This window comes from Onychostruthus taczanowskii, unplaced genomic scaffold (assembly GCF_017590055.1).
Source record: "Onychostruthus taczanowskii isolate IOZ18803 unplaced genomic scaffold, ASM1759005v1 scaffold3, whole genome shotgun sequence".
Lineage (NCBI taxonomy): Eukaryota > Metazoa > Chordata > Aves > Passeriformes > Passeridae > Onychostruthus > Onychostruthus taczanowskii.
The window spans coordinates 21,527,450-21,540,254 of NW_024500349.1; the positions used below are offsets into that span (position 1 = coordinate 21,527,450).

The 12,805-nt window shown below is 52.4% G+C and overlaps 1 protein-coding gene across 5 annotated transcripts in view; it reads left to right on the plus strand.

Annotated features, from left to right (window-relative positions):
• The first annotated feature begins 1,596 nt into the window (after window positions 1-1,596).
• The window catches only part of LOC121338070 (mitogen-activated protein kinase kinase kinase 3-like), a 78,227-nt gene continuing 67,018 nt past the window's right edge, over window positions 1,597-12,805 (plus strand). For 2 of the 5 annotated variants that reach the window (XM_041408641.1, XM_041408645.1), the window contains exon 1: window positions 1,597-1,724. The gene's annotated coding sequence lies outside the window, so the exon portion shown is untranslated. Of the gene's footprint in view, window positions 1,725-2,733; window positions 2,755-3,953; window positions 3,997-9,358; window positions 9,488-12,805 lie in introns of those variants that run through there. The other 3 variants (XM_041408642.1, XM_041408644.1, XM_041408643.1) reach the window with 3 other exon arrangements.

Here is a 12,805-nt window from a genome sequence, read left to right on the forward strand (position 1 = left end):
CTATTGCCTTTATAGGCAATGGCTCAAACTTTCTTGCAGCAGTAACTCCTTAAAAACTTGAGGGGAATGGGGCTGGTTTTAGCATCCAGCCCATTCTTTTTTTTTTTCTCCCCCACCAAAATCTTGCATTTACTTTGTTCCTCTTCCTCTCCATAACACATTTACTAAATGGGGAAACAAGGAAATAATCAGAGAAATATTCTTACTTACTTTTTCCATTGTCTGCATGAATTTTCTCTCTTTCCCACCAGTCTGAGGGATATCTGGTACATAACTCAGCTCCCACTTCCATCTGTTTTTCAGCCTCTCGTTGGTCCTTTTTAGGGGTAATTTTGCTTCTATGCCATTGTTGGCTCCTTCCACAAAGGGAGTTGAGCCCAAAGGAACTTGGATACACAAAAGAGATTTGGGACAGTGGGTGTAGATCAGAACAGCCCAGAGGCTTCTCTACCTTCCCAGGGAACTGCCCAGGGAGCCCTGAGCTTTTCTGGAAAGCAAGCTGTGACTCAGAAACAATCTAAAGCTCTTTGGTCTTAACTATGGATCAGTTTGACGTTAATTGCCCCAAAGAGGCAAACCCAAACCAAGTTATCAGAGCAATTCCTGCACATCCCAGCTGTGTGGAGAAAGCTGGGCCCTGCAGAAGGCTACCCTGCTGCAGCAAGATACCGCCAACTTCACCAGCATTCCAGCTGATGAAGCCTCATCCCAGAATCAAAGGATTTCACCCGTTTCTCACCATCTCCTGATTTTTTGTGTCAGCCCTAGGTAGGAGCGCAGAGGTCACATTCCATCCTTCTTGAAAGCATAGCCAGGACCCCACGGTGTCTCACCAGGGCTGACAGGACCTGCTGGAGCACGGGAAAAGGCACCTGGACCGAGCGGGGCTGAGGGATGGGGCATCATCCGGGGTGAGAGTCAGCCCGGGGGTCGGAGCTGCCCCGGGGCTCGGAACTGGCCCGGGATGGGAACTGCCCCGGGGGTCGGAGCCGACCGGGGATCCGAACCACCCCAGGGGCTGGAGCGTCCCCGAGGATCGGAACTGCCCCGTGGCTCAGAGCTCACCTCGAGTCTCACCTGAGCTAATCCCACCTGCAGGGCCAGGGAAGCACCACCGGCACCGAGCGGGGCTGCGGGACGGGACATCCGGGCTGCCAACCCACCCCTGGGCTCGGAACCGCGCCGGGTTTCGGAGCCGCCGCGGGGCTCGGAGCTGCCCCGGGGTGTCGGAACCACCCCTGGGTTCGGAACCGCGCTGGGTGTCGGAGCAGCCCCAGGGCTCGGAGCTGCCCCGGGGTGTCGGGAACCACCCCTGGGCTCGGAACCGCGCCGGGTTTCGGAGCTGCCCCGGGGTGTCGGAACCACCCCTGGGCTCGGAACCGCGCTGGGTTTCGGAGCTGCCCCGGGGTGTCCGAGCCGCCCCGGGGCTCGGAGCGGCCGCGGTGTCGCCCCCCCGAGGCGGGGCACGGCGCGGCCCCGCGGTCGCCCCGCTCGCTCGGTCGCTGGCGGGGCCGGTCCGCCCCCGTCCCCGTCCCCATCCCCGTCCCATTGGCCGCGGCTCCGCGCGTCACCGCTTCCTCTCGCTTTTGTGCGCCGCCCCAGCCGAGCTCCGGCCGAGCGGTGCCGAGCCGAGCTGAGCTGTTCGGAGCCGCGCCAGCCGCTGCGACCCGAGCTGGTGACACCAGCCCCCGGTGGCCGCGCATGTCCCTCCTCGGGTGACCCCGGTAAGTCCGTCCTCAGCCCCCCTTTCCGTGGGTGCCGGGTCCTCGCCTCCGTGAATAGTTTCGTTCTTTTAATTATTTTGCTGTCTGCAGCGGTGACCGAGAGTTTTGCAGCCGGGTCTGGCTTCCGTGGATTTTTCTTCCTTCCTTTTAGTCTTGCAAGTGGGAGCTTGTCCCTGCGGCTGTGTTTGGGGAGCCGTGGCGGTGGAAGCGGGGGGTCCCCAGGAGTGCTCCCCAGCGCGGGTTGCCGTGTCCGTGGGTGCGGAGCGGATTGAAGGACTGCCCTTCCCGGGGCTCCCCGCTCACCCCCGCCTTGTGCCGCTGCTCCCGGGTCGCTGTTTTCCCCAGGTTGCTGCCTGGGTGCCTGTCCCAGCTGCAGCTGCTGACTGCGAGCGCCAGGATTACACTCGATACCCGTTTTGGGATGCACTGGCGTCTGGAGCCAGCGGTTTCTAGATGTGGTCACTTGGGTCCTGGCTCCCTGGAAAGCATCCAGGGAGGTGCGGGGGTTCTTGGCCATCCCTCGCTCTCCTGCAGACTCTCCATGTACCGTCTGTCCGGAGCGGTGAGGATGGGATGGGATGGGATGGGATGGGATGGGATGGGATGCGATGAGCGTAGGGAGGAAGGCTCCGCGGCGGGCAGGGACCCGGAGCCCGTTCCCGCGTGGTGCGAGTGCCGGGGAACTGGGAAAGCTGGATTTCCACCTGGACGGAGCGAGCGGCTGCCGTGGGGCTGTGCCACCAGCAGGGATGATGCTCAGGAAGGATCTGCGCTGCCGTGGGGCTGTGCCACCAGCCGGGATGATGCTCAGGAAGGATCTGCGCTGCCGTGGGGCTGTGCCACCAGCAGGGATGATGCTCAGGAAGGATCTGCGCTGCCGTGGGGCTGTGCCACCAGCCAGGATGATGCTCAGGAAGGATCTGTGCTGCCGTGGGGCAGTGCCACCAGCCGGGATGATGCTCAGGAAGGATCTGTGCTGTCGGCACCGAACCTCTGCCCTCCGCGGCTGTGCGGGAGGAGCGGAGCAGAGGTGGGAGCTGTGGACCAGCTGGGCAGGTCGTGCACGGTGGCCAAGCACAGCTCTTGCTGGCCCTGACACAGCCCGGAGAGAGGCTTCTCCCTCTGCTGCTGCTTGTATCCTCCTCTTCAATTCCTGTCTTGTAATCCAGTAGTTTTTGGGAGTGGACCTGCTCCTGGTTTGGGGAAAGGTTTTGCATGTGTTGCTGGTGCATGAACCAAAAACATGGGGCTCACTTGGGATTTGGAGGCTTGGAATTTGTGCAGGGCTTGAGTGATCCCAGAGATTTCCAGGGTCAAGCTATTTCACTTCTTTGGTGAGAGTGAATGGTTGGGGGGAATTTCTTTCTGTGACATCTTCTGGATTTATTTCCAGCCTGGTATGTGCAGTTTGACGTAGCTCCGTGCAGGATTTGTGCATGGAGTGCAGCTCTTGGAAGCAGATCCTCAGGTGTACATGAGATCAGTTGCATTTGGGGCTTTGTTCTGCCTGTGTCAGATGGTCCAGTTTCCAGAACTGCTGACTTGACATTAATTATAAACAGGGATTCGAGGTTTCCCAGGACTCCTGCAGATCAGAGCAGACCTCCACAGCTGGGCACAGCCTTTGCCCTGGGAAGGTTTTGCAGCTTGTAAAAGCTCCTCTGTTGAGGCAGGACGTGAGGCTGGATGGGCTGCCAGCCTGGTGGGATGTGGATGTAAAAGACCTTTTATACCTCTCCTCGTGTGAACGCATTTTGGTGCCGCAATTTTTTCCATGGGTCCTTAATCTCCACCAGAAACCCGCAGCTCTGCCATGTCAACGTGTGCTGATGGGCAATGCATTTATTTTTTTTTTGAGGCTGTCAGAGCCTGTGAGGGAAGTGTTCTCACACAGAGAGATGTGGTCTGGATTTTCACCCAGACGAAGCGACTCCGGCGCGAAAAGCCAGCGATTGTGGCGGCCAGAGGAGCGGCTCCATCCCGTCCGGAACGTTCCTATTGCTCCGTGATGCTTCGTGATTTTTGCCTGCAGCTTGGACTCGATGCTCTGTGAATTTTCCCGTTGGGAAGACGCCCGGTGAGGCTCCCACAGCATGTCTGGCTCCCTGGCAGAGCCGTGGGATGGAGTGTGCTGCTGCAGCATGGAAAGTGATGTGCTTCCAGCCCCGCTCTCTCCAGATGGACGTGGGAACGAGCGCGAGGGCTGGCAGGAGCTCTCTTCTGGTGGATCTGGCCCTGCTCTCGGAGACCTGCTGGTCGAGGCTAGAGGGAAGTGAGTCAGGGTTTGCTGTTAGAAGGGATATCTTTTATTAGACTGCTCGGGGAAGGCAGGCTGGCTTTGGAGTACATGTAGAAGAAAAGAGGCAGTGATTGCTTGGAGTCTGCCTTGGCTCTCCAGACTGAGGGAATCATCTGAAAGAAAATGAGGAAAAAAAAATTCAACTACAGTTTAACCTGTACAGTTCATCTGGCCTGAGGAAGCACATTTCATCCCTCTGCAAATCTCTGGACTCCTTAGATCCTGAGATGCAGCGCAGGACAGGGGCATGCAGCTTCACAGGAGGTGGCCGAGTTCTTTCCAGGCTGGCTCCTGCAGCGAGGAGCTGTGGGAGACAGGGATGGTGCTCACTGATGCCTGATGATAGCAGGAGGCTGCTGGGCTCTGTCCCTTCCACTCCCCTCTTTGCACAGGGCACAGGCCAAGCACAGTGTGCACAGAAATGTGCAGAATGTCAGCTGTGCACTGGGGAGATGGAAAATGCAGTGTGGAGCCATAGGAAGTGCAATATGGATTTATTTAAACTTTTTAATTATTATTATTTCCCCACACAGGGGGGAAAAGCTATAGATGGCCCACTGATACTGAACCTGGCAGGTTCACCCTCAATCCCCAGGCTTTATTTATTTATTTAGCTATTTAACCTCCACAAGGGGGAATGGGTGACCAGATATTTTTGGTGAGTCCTTCCAGGGAGTAAGTCCCCTTTCCCGCAGGCCAGGGCAGTTCAGCATTTCTTTCTGGCACCTTTTCTGCTTTCCTGAATGCAGTGTGAGATGCAGAGGTGGTGAATGTCATCTCAGTTGTGCCTGAACCACACTGTCTCTGCAGGCTGGCCCCATATCCCATGTAGCATGAGCCTTCATCTGATGTGGTCAGTGCTGTGGTGAGCGTCAGACAGGCAAGATAAGGGGTTTTCTGTCTGTGGAGGTGCAGGTGAGCATGCAGGAGTGTGGATATGGGGGCATTTTTGTTTGTTTTCTGTCTGTCCCTGCAGTTCTGATCTGCTCTAGCCAAGTAATTTTCCTTTTAGTCACTAAAATGCTGCTGGTGCCCGAATCAAAAGGGTGGTCAGGCATTGGAAGAGGCTGCCCAGGGAGGTGGTGGAGTCACCATCCCTGGAAGTGTTCAAAAACAGTGTAGATGTGGCACTTGGGGACGTGGTTTAGTGCTGGACTCGGCAGTGCTGAGTTAATGATTGGACTCAGTGGTGTCAGAGGTCTTTTCTGCCTTAACGATTCTATGATCCAATCAGTCTGTCTCAGTTCATCTTTAATGACACAAGAAATTAAAAGCTAAGATCTCCTTTAAAAACCAATGCCTTGCTCTTCCAAGGCCCTGGGGAGCTGTTCCCTGCAGCAGACCTGTTGCATGGGCATGAGGAGCACGGGAAGAACACTAGAGGGGCTGCAGGCAGGGGGTGCCTGGCTCCCTGCTTTGTTTTGGCAGTGGGAATTTGTTCCAGGATCTTCCCCTGGAGCCACAGGGCTTGGGGCCAGGCCGAGAGCAGGATGGTGGAAGAAGCAGCATCAGCCTGGCCCGTGATGGGGACCCTTGCAGCTCTACATCCCTGTCTCTGTGACCAGGGGTGGGGACACAGCATTGCATGGCATCGCTGTGTCTGGTTTCAGGTGCCAGCTTCTGTTCCCAGGGCACTTGGAATGTCTGTGAAGGGAGCCCAGAGGGTTTGACCTGGGCTTTCTGAAGCTTTTAGAGGTCAAAAGTGAAAGATCTACCTGTGCCCTCTAGAAGAGGGGGTTCAGCTCCCAAATGCATTCCCCAAGCACCTTTCTTCTACGCTGTGAGACTCTACCATAAATGTTAGTGGAGACAAAGTGGCTGAGAATTTAATGAGAATCTGGGGTTGGTTCTGCTCTCCTGAGCTAAACCCCAGGCTGGCCACCATTTTATGCAGAACTAATTGTCACTTCTGCAAGAGCCTGTGTGATTTTATCCTCTCCTCTCTGGGGAATGACTCGGTGCAGCCCAGGGAGAACGAGCTGCACTGTAAGAGCAGTGAACCAGGGTGGAGCTGAGCCAGGCTTGGCTCAGGAGCTGCCTGGGACAAAGTCCGGCTGGCAGAGCGTGCCGTGCCCAGCGCCTCGGGACAGATCCTGGAAGGAGCTGGCCAAGCTCCTGCGTGGGCTGCTGTGCAAACAGCATGTGTTCAGGCCAGGTCCTGGGGGGTGGGAGGATGGGTCAAGCGTTCAGGTAGGGATTAAACACCAAATTGCTTGAAAAAAAACCGATCCATGGTGGATTAGAGGCGCTCTGCAACACTCCTGTGGCCAAGTGACAAAAAGTCATCTGATTGATAGCTGGGTGATTCAGATGGAGGAAAAGACTTTGTACTGTTGCTTTGGGAAAGTAATTTGTGAGATAAGAAGTCTTTGTGATGGAGGTAGGAACGCCTTAAATCCATCAGTGCTCTGTGGCCCCTACAGTGCTTTGAGTGCTCCTGTTTTGGCAGGGTTTTGTTTGCCTTGTCCATGTGCAAGTGTGTCGTGCACAGTGGCTTTCAGGTGCTCCCAAATCCCCAAGGAAATATTGAAAACTTTGCAGGTGGCTGTCCTTAGCACAGGTATTGTGAGTAAAAGTGAACCCTGTGTTGAACCCGTGCAGAGGGACAGAGGAAGATGCTGCTGCTTTGGCACAGCTGATGAGGTCTGTCCTTGTTGAGGTTGTCCTTGTCCTGCAGGCCTGAAGTGGTCAGGACTGGGTGATCACTGTAGATCCCTTTCAATTGAACTGTTCCATTCTATGGATGTGCATGGAAGTCTCCTGTGATGAGGATGGTGGATTACTTGGATTGCTTAGTACTTTTGTGCTGCAGCTTTTGGGGCTTTTGTACTGAGCAGAAGTCAAATCATCACAGTCTAGTTGTGAACTGGAAATAGTGCAGGGCCATCCATGGTAAATAAGAGCCCAGAAGAATTTAGCAGATCCTGAATTCTTCACAGTGGGCTGTCTTGCACCTTTTACTGTGCAAGGTGGCAACAGGGGGGTGCTCTGTGCCAAGCCATGAGGATCCTGCAGAAGGGTGGTGGACAGAGAATGATGGGCACATCTGGCTCTCACCAGCTCTTAAAAACAGTGGTATCTTGCCCAGATACAGATTTAAGAGTTGGGGCATCCCCTGCATGGGGCAGTGATTTGATAAGGAAGGGTTGTTTGGGGAGAAGGTGTGAGGGTGAGATTTGTTATCACAGGTGGTGAAGGTGAGGCAGAATAGGTGAGAATGCATGCAGAGAAACTCTCTCACATACCCTCTTCCTTTCAGCCTCTCTCCTCTTCCTCTCAGTCACTGCCTGGGGGAACTGTCCCTCTTTTGCAGGGTTAGTGCAGTGTCACTGCAGAGGGCAGCTGATAACACTGTTATCTAACCTGGGTGATGCAGATGGGAGCTGATGATAGTGTTACCTGCAGAGGGGTGATAACCCTGCAATCACTGTGCTCTGGGAGTATGTGGCTGGAGGGAGGTGTGTGAGCTGGATCTGTGGGACACAGAGGTTTGGGAGTGTGTAAGTGATGAATAATAACCAGTACCTCAAATCAGAGATTTGGGCTTCCTTTTGTTGAGACTGATCTGTGCCTTGGTGTAGCGTGGAGCTGTGGAGAGGGGCTTGTTTGATGAAGCTTCCTTCAATTAACACAGCAGGCTGGGCCAAGCTGCTGGAGAGCTTTCCTTGCTGGTGGAAAGTGTTCATACTGCAGCCTCAATGCCTTCTGTTTGCCTTTCAGCACAAAACTACAGCTTTGGTCCCTCTATGAGAATCCTTCTGTTGATTTCCTCTTGGAGAGTGGCTTTTGGGAAACCTCAGCACCTCGTGGTTAATAAACCACTGGTTTGCTGCTCCTTGGTCTTAGTCCCTCCGTGCTGGTGCTAACAGAACAGCAAGAGTCATTAGAAAAATATGCAAGATATTCCAGTTATTTCTCTTTGGATGGTGCTGGTAGCAAGTAAAAGAGATAAACAGAGCTGTGCTTAGCTTATTACATCATTGGTTTTACTGAAAGGGTCAAGGTCCAGCTCTGGATGTCGTTGCAGGATGCATTTGAGCTGCTCCTGAGCTTAGCTGTGCTGTGCCAGAGGGAAAATGTTTGGGAAAAGCATCATTTTAGTGCTCACCCTGTGTCCCTTCTGAATGGTGGCCGTGGCTGAAGTGCCTTGGTAGAGCTCATGATGGGACAAGTCCCGTCAGGTTAATTTCTTGGCTTTGCACTGGAAAACTCTGCTCTTGGCTCCTGTTAAGCCCCAGGAGCTGCTCCTCCTCTGGCAGGGGCAGCCAAGGGAAGCCCTGCTGACATCTGGAGCAGCCTGCTGGGTGTTGGGGCTGGGAGGAACTGTCAGGGCTCCCTGCTGGTGAACCACACGGCACAGAGTGGGGCTCTGTCCCTCTCCTGTCCTCAGCTTTCTGCTAGGATGGCTCCTGGTGGCTTTGCTGCCTGGCTGGATCTGCTTCTCTGGTGGCCTAGGCTGAGGTCTGCTCGCTCCTCTTGTGACATGAAATTAAGGATTTGAGGAACTGTGCCCATTCTTGCCTATCTTTCTTTGGTTTGGGGGTGCTTATTGAGACTCTCCACAGTGCTCTTCCCGAGAAGATGAAATGTTAAAGACATGTACAACACACCTGGCTGATGACACAAGAGAATGATTAAACAAACGTCTTCTCTCTTTCCAATATTTCAGCAACTTCACCTCCAGCATTACAGGTGTGAATAAAATCTGGTGTGAGCCTGTAAGAGCTGAGGATGTGTTTTCACAGTTGGCTTTTGGACTTAGCACAAAAAGTGCTGAAGATTGTAACTGTCTTCATCTCTGGATGGGAATGAGCTAATTCTAGTCTCAGTCTGTGTCCAGGAAATCCTGTGCTGGAGAGCTTCCCTTTCAGGAACCCAGTGGGCCGTCCCAGGGAGGTGGTGTGGTGCCCTGAGGCTTGATGAGATGGAGCAAGGCTTCCTGTACCTGGTTCAGCTTGGGAAGTTGAATCACCTTTCAGGCAGGTGTTGGCAGAGAGGTGCAGTTTGTTGTCTCACCCCTGGGGAGCTTCCCAGGCAGCAGTGGCTGTGTGGTTGCTGTGGGGGGTCACCAGGAGCTGATGAAAGTGGGATATGTTTGTGGAAGAACATGGGATGTGTTGAACAGGATCTCCCTTTGGTGCATGGGGATCTGACCACCTCCCTGACCCGTCCTGGGCTGGATTTCCAAAACCTTGGACAGGTATGGTTGAAGGGCTCTGGGCTGCATCACAGGACATCACCACCTTCATGGCCATGTCCAGGAGTGGTGTCCCTGCAGGAGTGTCTCCAGCCCAAAGAGGATTCTTGCTAATCCCTGCTTCCCTCTCCACTGTAGCAGGCAGCTCTGTGTGCAGTGCTGACACCACCCCAGCTCAGGACCATGGGGGATGCTGGCTGCTGAAGGCTGTGCCAAATGCTTCCATGGGACACAACTTGTGGCATCTCCCATCAAACCTCCTGCAAGGTACCTTGCTGCAGAGCTCTGTTTTGGGGCTGCTCTGACGTAATCTGTCAAGACAGGGGCTGCTCTCTGACTTACTGCTGGAGGTCTGGTTGGGGATGGATGACCAGTTGCTTACCTAGCATTACCAAAGCAACGAGTTGTTGCTTTCCATGACTCATGAAAATGCACTGTAGGCTCTCTTAAGAATGGCTGAGATCATTTTTTTGGCTGGCTTTGGGCATCTGGTTTCCTTAGCAAATAGTAGTGGGGGTGGAGGGAGGGGGATTTCCAAACTTGTTTCTTTGTATGTGTGATCTGGTTTTTAGGGCTTGGCTCAGAAAGTACTTAGTTCGTTTTAAAAAGGGGATGAAAAAAAAAAAAGGACCTGTAACTTCCATGTCTGTTCAGTTTTCATAGCATGTTTCATTTAGTTGTGGTTTGGTGTAAAAAGGGGAAAGGTGCTAACAATATTACAGGCTGTGGTTCTCCTCTTAAATAAGCAAGGACAGAAACATGATGAATGGTATTTTCCTTTTAGAGCAAATCTTTCTGGGGAAGGAGAAGGAGGTACAAAGGAAATTCTACAAACAAAACTGTAATTTGATATTTTAATTTTTTTTTGACCGTGTTTGCTCAAATAGGGGACTTTGATGCAGCAGAGCACAGTCTTAGCAAGAGGTGTTTTAGTGTTTGGTTAATCTGATTATTATTTTAAAAAATATTTATTTATGTGTAGACCCTGGATTCACTTTCTGTTTTTTTCCTGTGTGGTTCAAAGGCAGCAGCACAGACATCCTTGAGAACCAAGTGCAGCAAGATAAGCATTAACCAGAAGAGAATCAGAGCCCTGTGACAGCTTCAGAGGGCAGGAGGTCCCCAGGTGCTCTGAACCTCCTCAGCAAAGTTGCAGCAGCCCCTGTGATAATCCTTGCCAAGGCCAGCCACCCTCTGCAGGCACCTGAGAGCAGACAGAGGGAAGGGAGGGGAAATCCTGGGCAGGCAGAAGGTAATTAATTGTTTGGATAGGGAGATTTGTGGTGCTGTGGGTTTGGTGTGCCCATCCTTTGCAGGGCTGGCAGGAGCCAGGGTTTGGTGTGAGTTTGATAGCTGTGAAGCAGCCTCTGGTGCTGGGCATGGTCTGTGCTGGGTTGATTCTGCAGCCAGGGCAGGCAGAAGTGTGTCCTGGAGTGCTGAGGGATGGCTGGAGCTGCAGATCTGTGCCGGGAGCAGCAGGAGCACAGCAGCTCAGTGGCCCTGGGCCAGGGCTGACGGGAACAATGTGACTGAGCAGGTTTGTGCTGCCTTCCCTGGGAGCTGGGCTGGGAGAATGCAGAAACCCAGAGCTGTGCCAGAGAGCTTTCCTTGCTCTGAGCCCGGCGAGCAGGAGGAGCTGAGCTGCTGCTGTCCCTGTGAAAAGCTGATGAAAAGCAAAGCCTTGGAGCTCGAGGAATGGCACGGCTGAGCTCCAGGGAGGGTGATGGATGCCACCCCTTGGGCTGCTGCCTGCCCAAGCACTCAGTGCCAGGAGCTGCTGTGAGCTCCACAACTGCTCAGCCCCTTCATCTTCTCCTCCACCTCTGAATTTCTCTGCATCTTGGCTAGTTAGTTTGGACAGAATGGGTAAAGACTGATGATTTAACCAGAAGTGTAGCCCTTACCCTCTTTTTTCCGTGGATATAATGTATTCAATGCATGGCCTAGCATGCCACAGGTCTTCTAGGTCTAAATTGTTTTGTTCTATGCAAAAATAGGAAATAAACGTGACCTGAGGTCTTCTGCTCTTTGTGGTGCTTCTGAGTATTTGAACACGTGGCCAAAGTTTATTTTTCTGGACTGGTGGGCAGCTGCAGCCCAGGTGCCTGTAGTGCCACGGTGACACTGCCCCAGGCTCAGCAAGACCACGGGATGAGCTCTCTGAGATCCAGCACAGGCTTTTTCAGAAGGTCAAGTCCTTGTTTATAGACTAATTTTTACCATCAGGTAAAGTTCTGCTGGGCAAGATCCACCAGCAGCTGTGAATCTGGTGGTTTTGGTGAGCAGGGAATGCCAACAGATGAACTGGCATAGCTGAATTCTGTGGCTTTACCCTGCTTGATGCTGGATAAAAGAAGTGGGAACAAAATTTGAAAATACATTCTGCTGTATTATTACTTTATTATTTTTTTAAAGACTGCTGTGCCTTGATATTGTCCCCCAGTGCATAATGTTCTTTTGACTAGGAAAGCCAGCACCAGGGCACCCCAAGGGGGCTGCTTAATTTCTAGGCAGGTGTTGCTCTGAAAGCTGTATTTTTTGATCTGTAACTTACAGATGGAGATGTTGAAGGAACCCACCTCTCCCCAAAATTAAGTCGGTCCCTGTCCAGTCTAAGGTTCCCAGTGTATAGTGTTGGTGAAAAGGAATTCTGGATCACATTCTTTCCTCCAAAAAATACAGATTTATTTCTTTTAAAGTAGATGTTTCTGTTTGAGCATTTCAGACATGATTTACGCTTCTTCAACTTCTGACATCTGCAAACACTTCTTTTTAACAGAAAAAAAAGGGGAAGTGTGGATTCTGATGTAATCATGTGACTCCAGGAACAGCGTTCTTATGAAAAACACAGAATCCTGTGAGAATTTGCAATGCTCAGGGTTATCCCATTGTTCAGCAGAAAATGAAGCAAAACCTTCTACTCCCAGCTGCCCCATCCCTTGGTGTCCATCTTGTTGCAAGAGACATTTAGGCTGTGTGGCTTTTGGTGGGTTTTTTTTGGGTGGTTTTATTTGTGTGTTTTTTATTTGTTTGGTTGGTTTTGTGGTGTTTTTTGGTTGTTTTTTTTTTTTTTTAATGGTGTGGGGGGTCTTTTTTATGGTTTGCCTAGTGAAATATTTTTCTCCTTGCGTGGTGAAATTCGCAGCTCTGTGGCCTTGAGGCTCTCAGGTGCTCTCTGGGTTATGTGTGAGGATGGTCTCTTGTGGAAGCCTTGCTCTCTTCAGGCATTTTAAAACCAAGAGAGAGCCTTGCTGATGTTGTGGCATGAATCAATGCCAATGGAAATTGCCATGTCAACCTAAACACCTAAGCTGCTTTGGAGCCTCTTCTCCCCAAGCCCTTGGGTTCCTTGCATTTCCCTTTCTGGGGTGGTTGGGTTTTTTTGAGCTTTTTTTCTGACAGTCTCTCACAGGAGGCTTGACCTGGATGTTTGCTGTCTGTGCTCTTGCCAACCTGCCTTTTGCAAAAGTAAGTGAAGTGCTTTTCCATCTTGGACAGCAGCAGGCTTGAGAGCTCAGAGAAGTATTCTGAGAGTACAAAAGTGAGGCTCCTGTGCTGCTCGTGGCTGTGGGACAGGGATTAGGG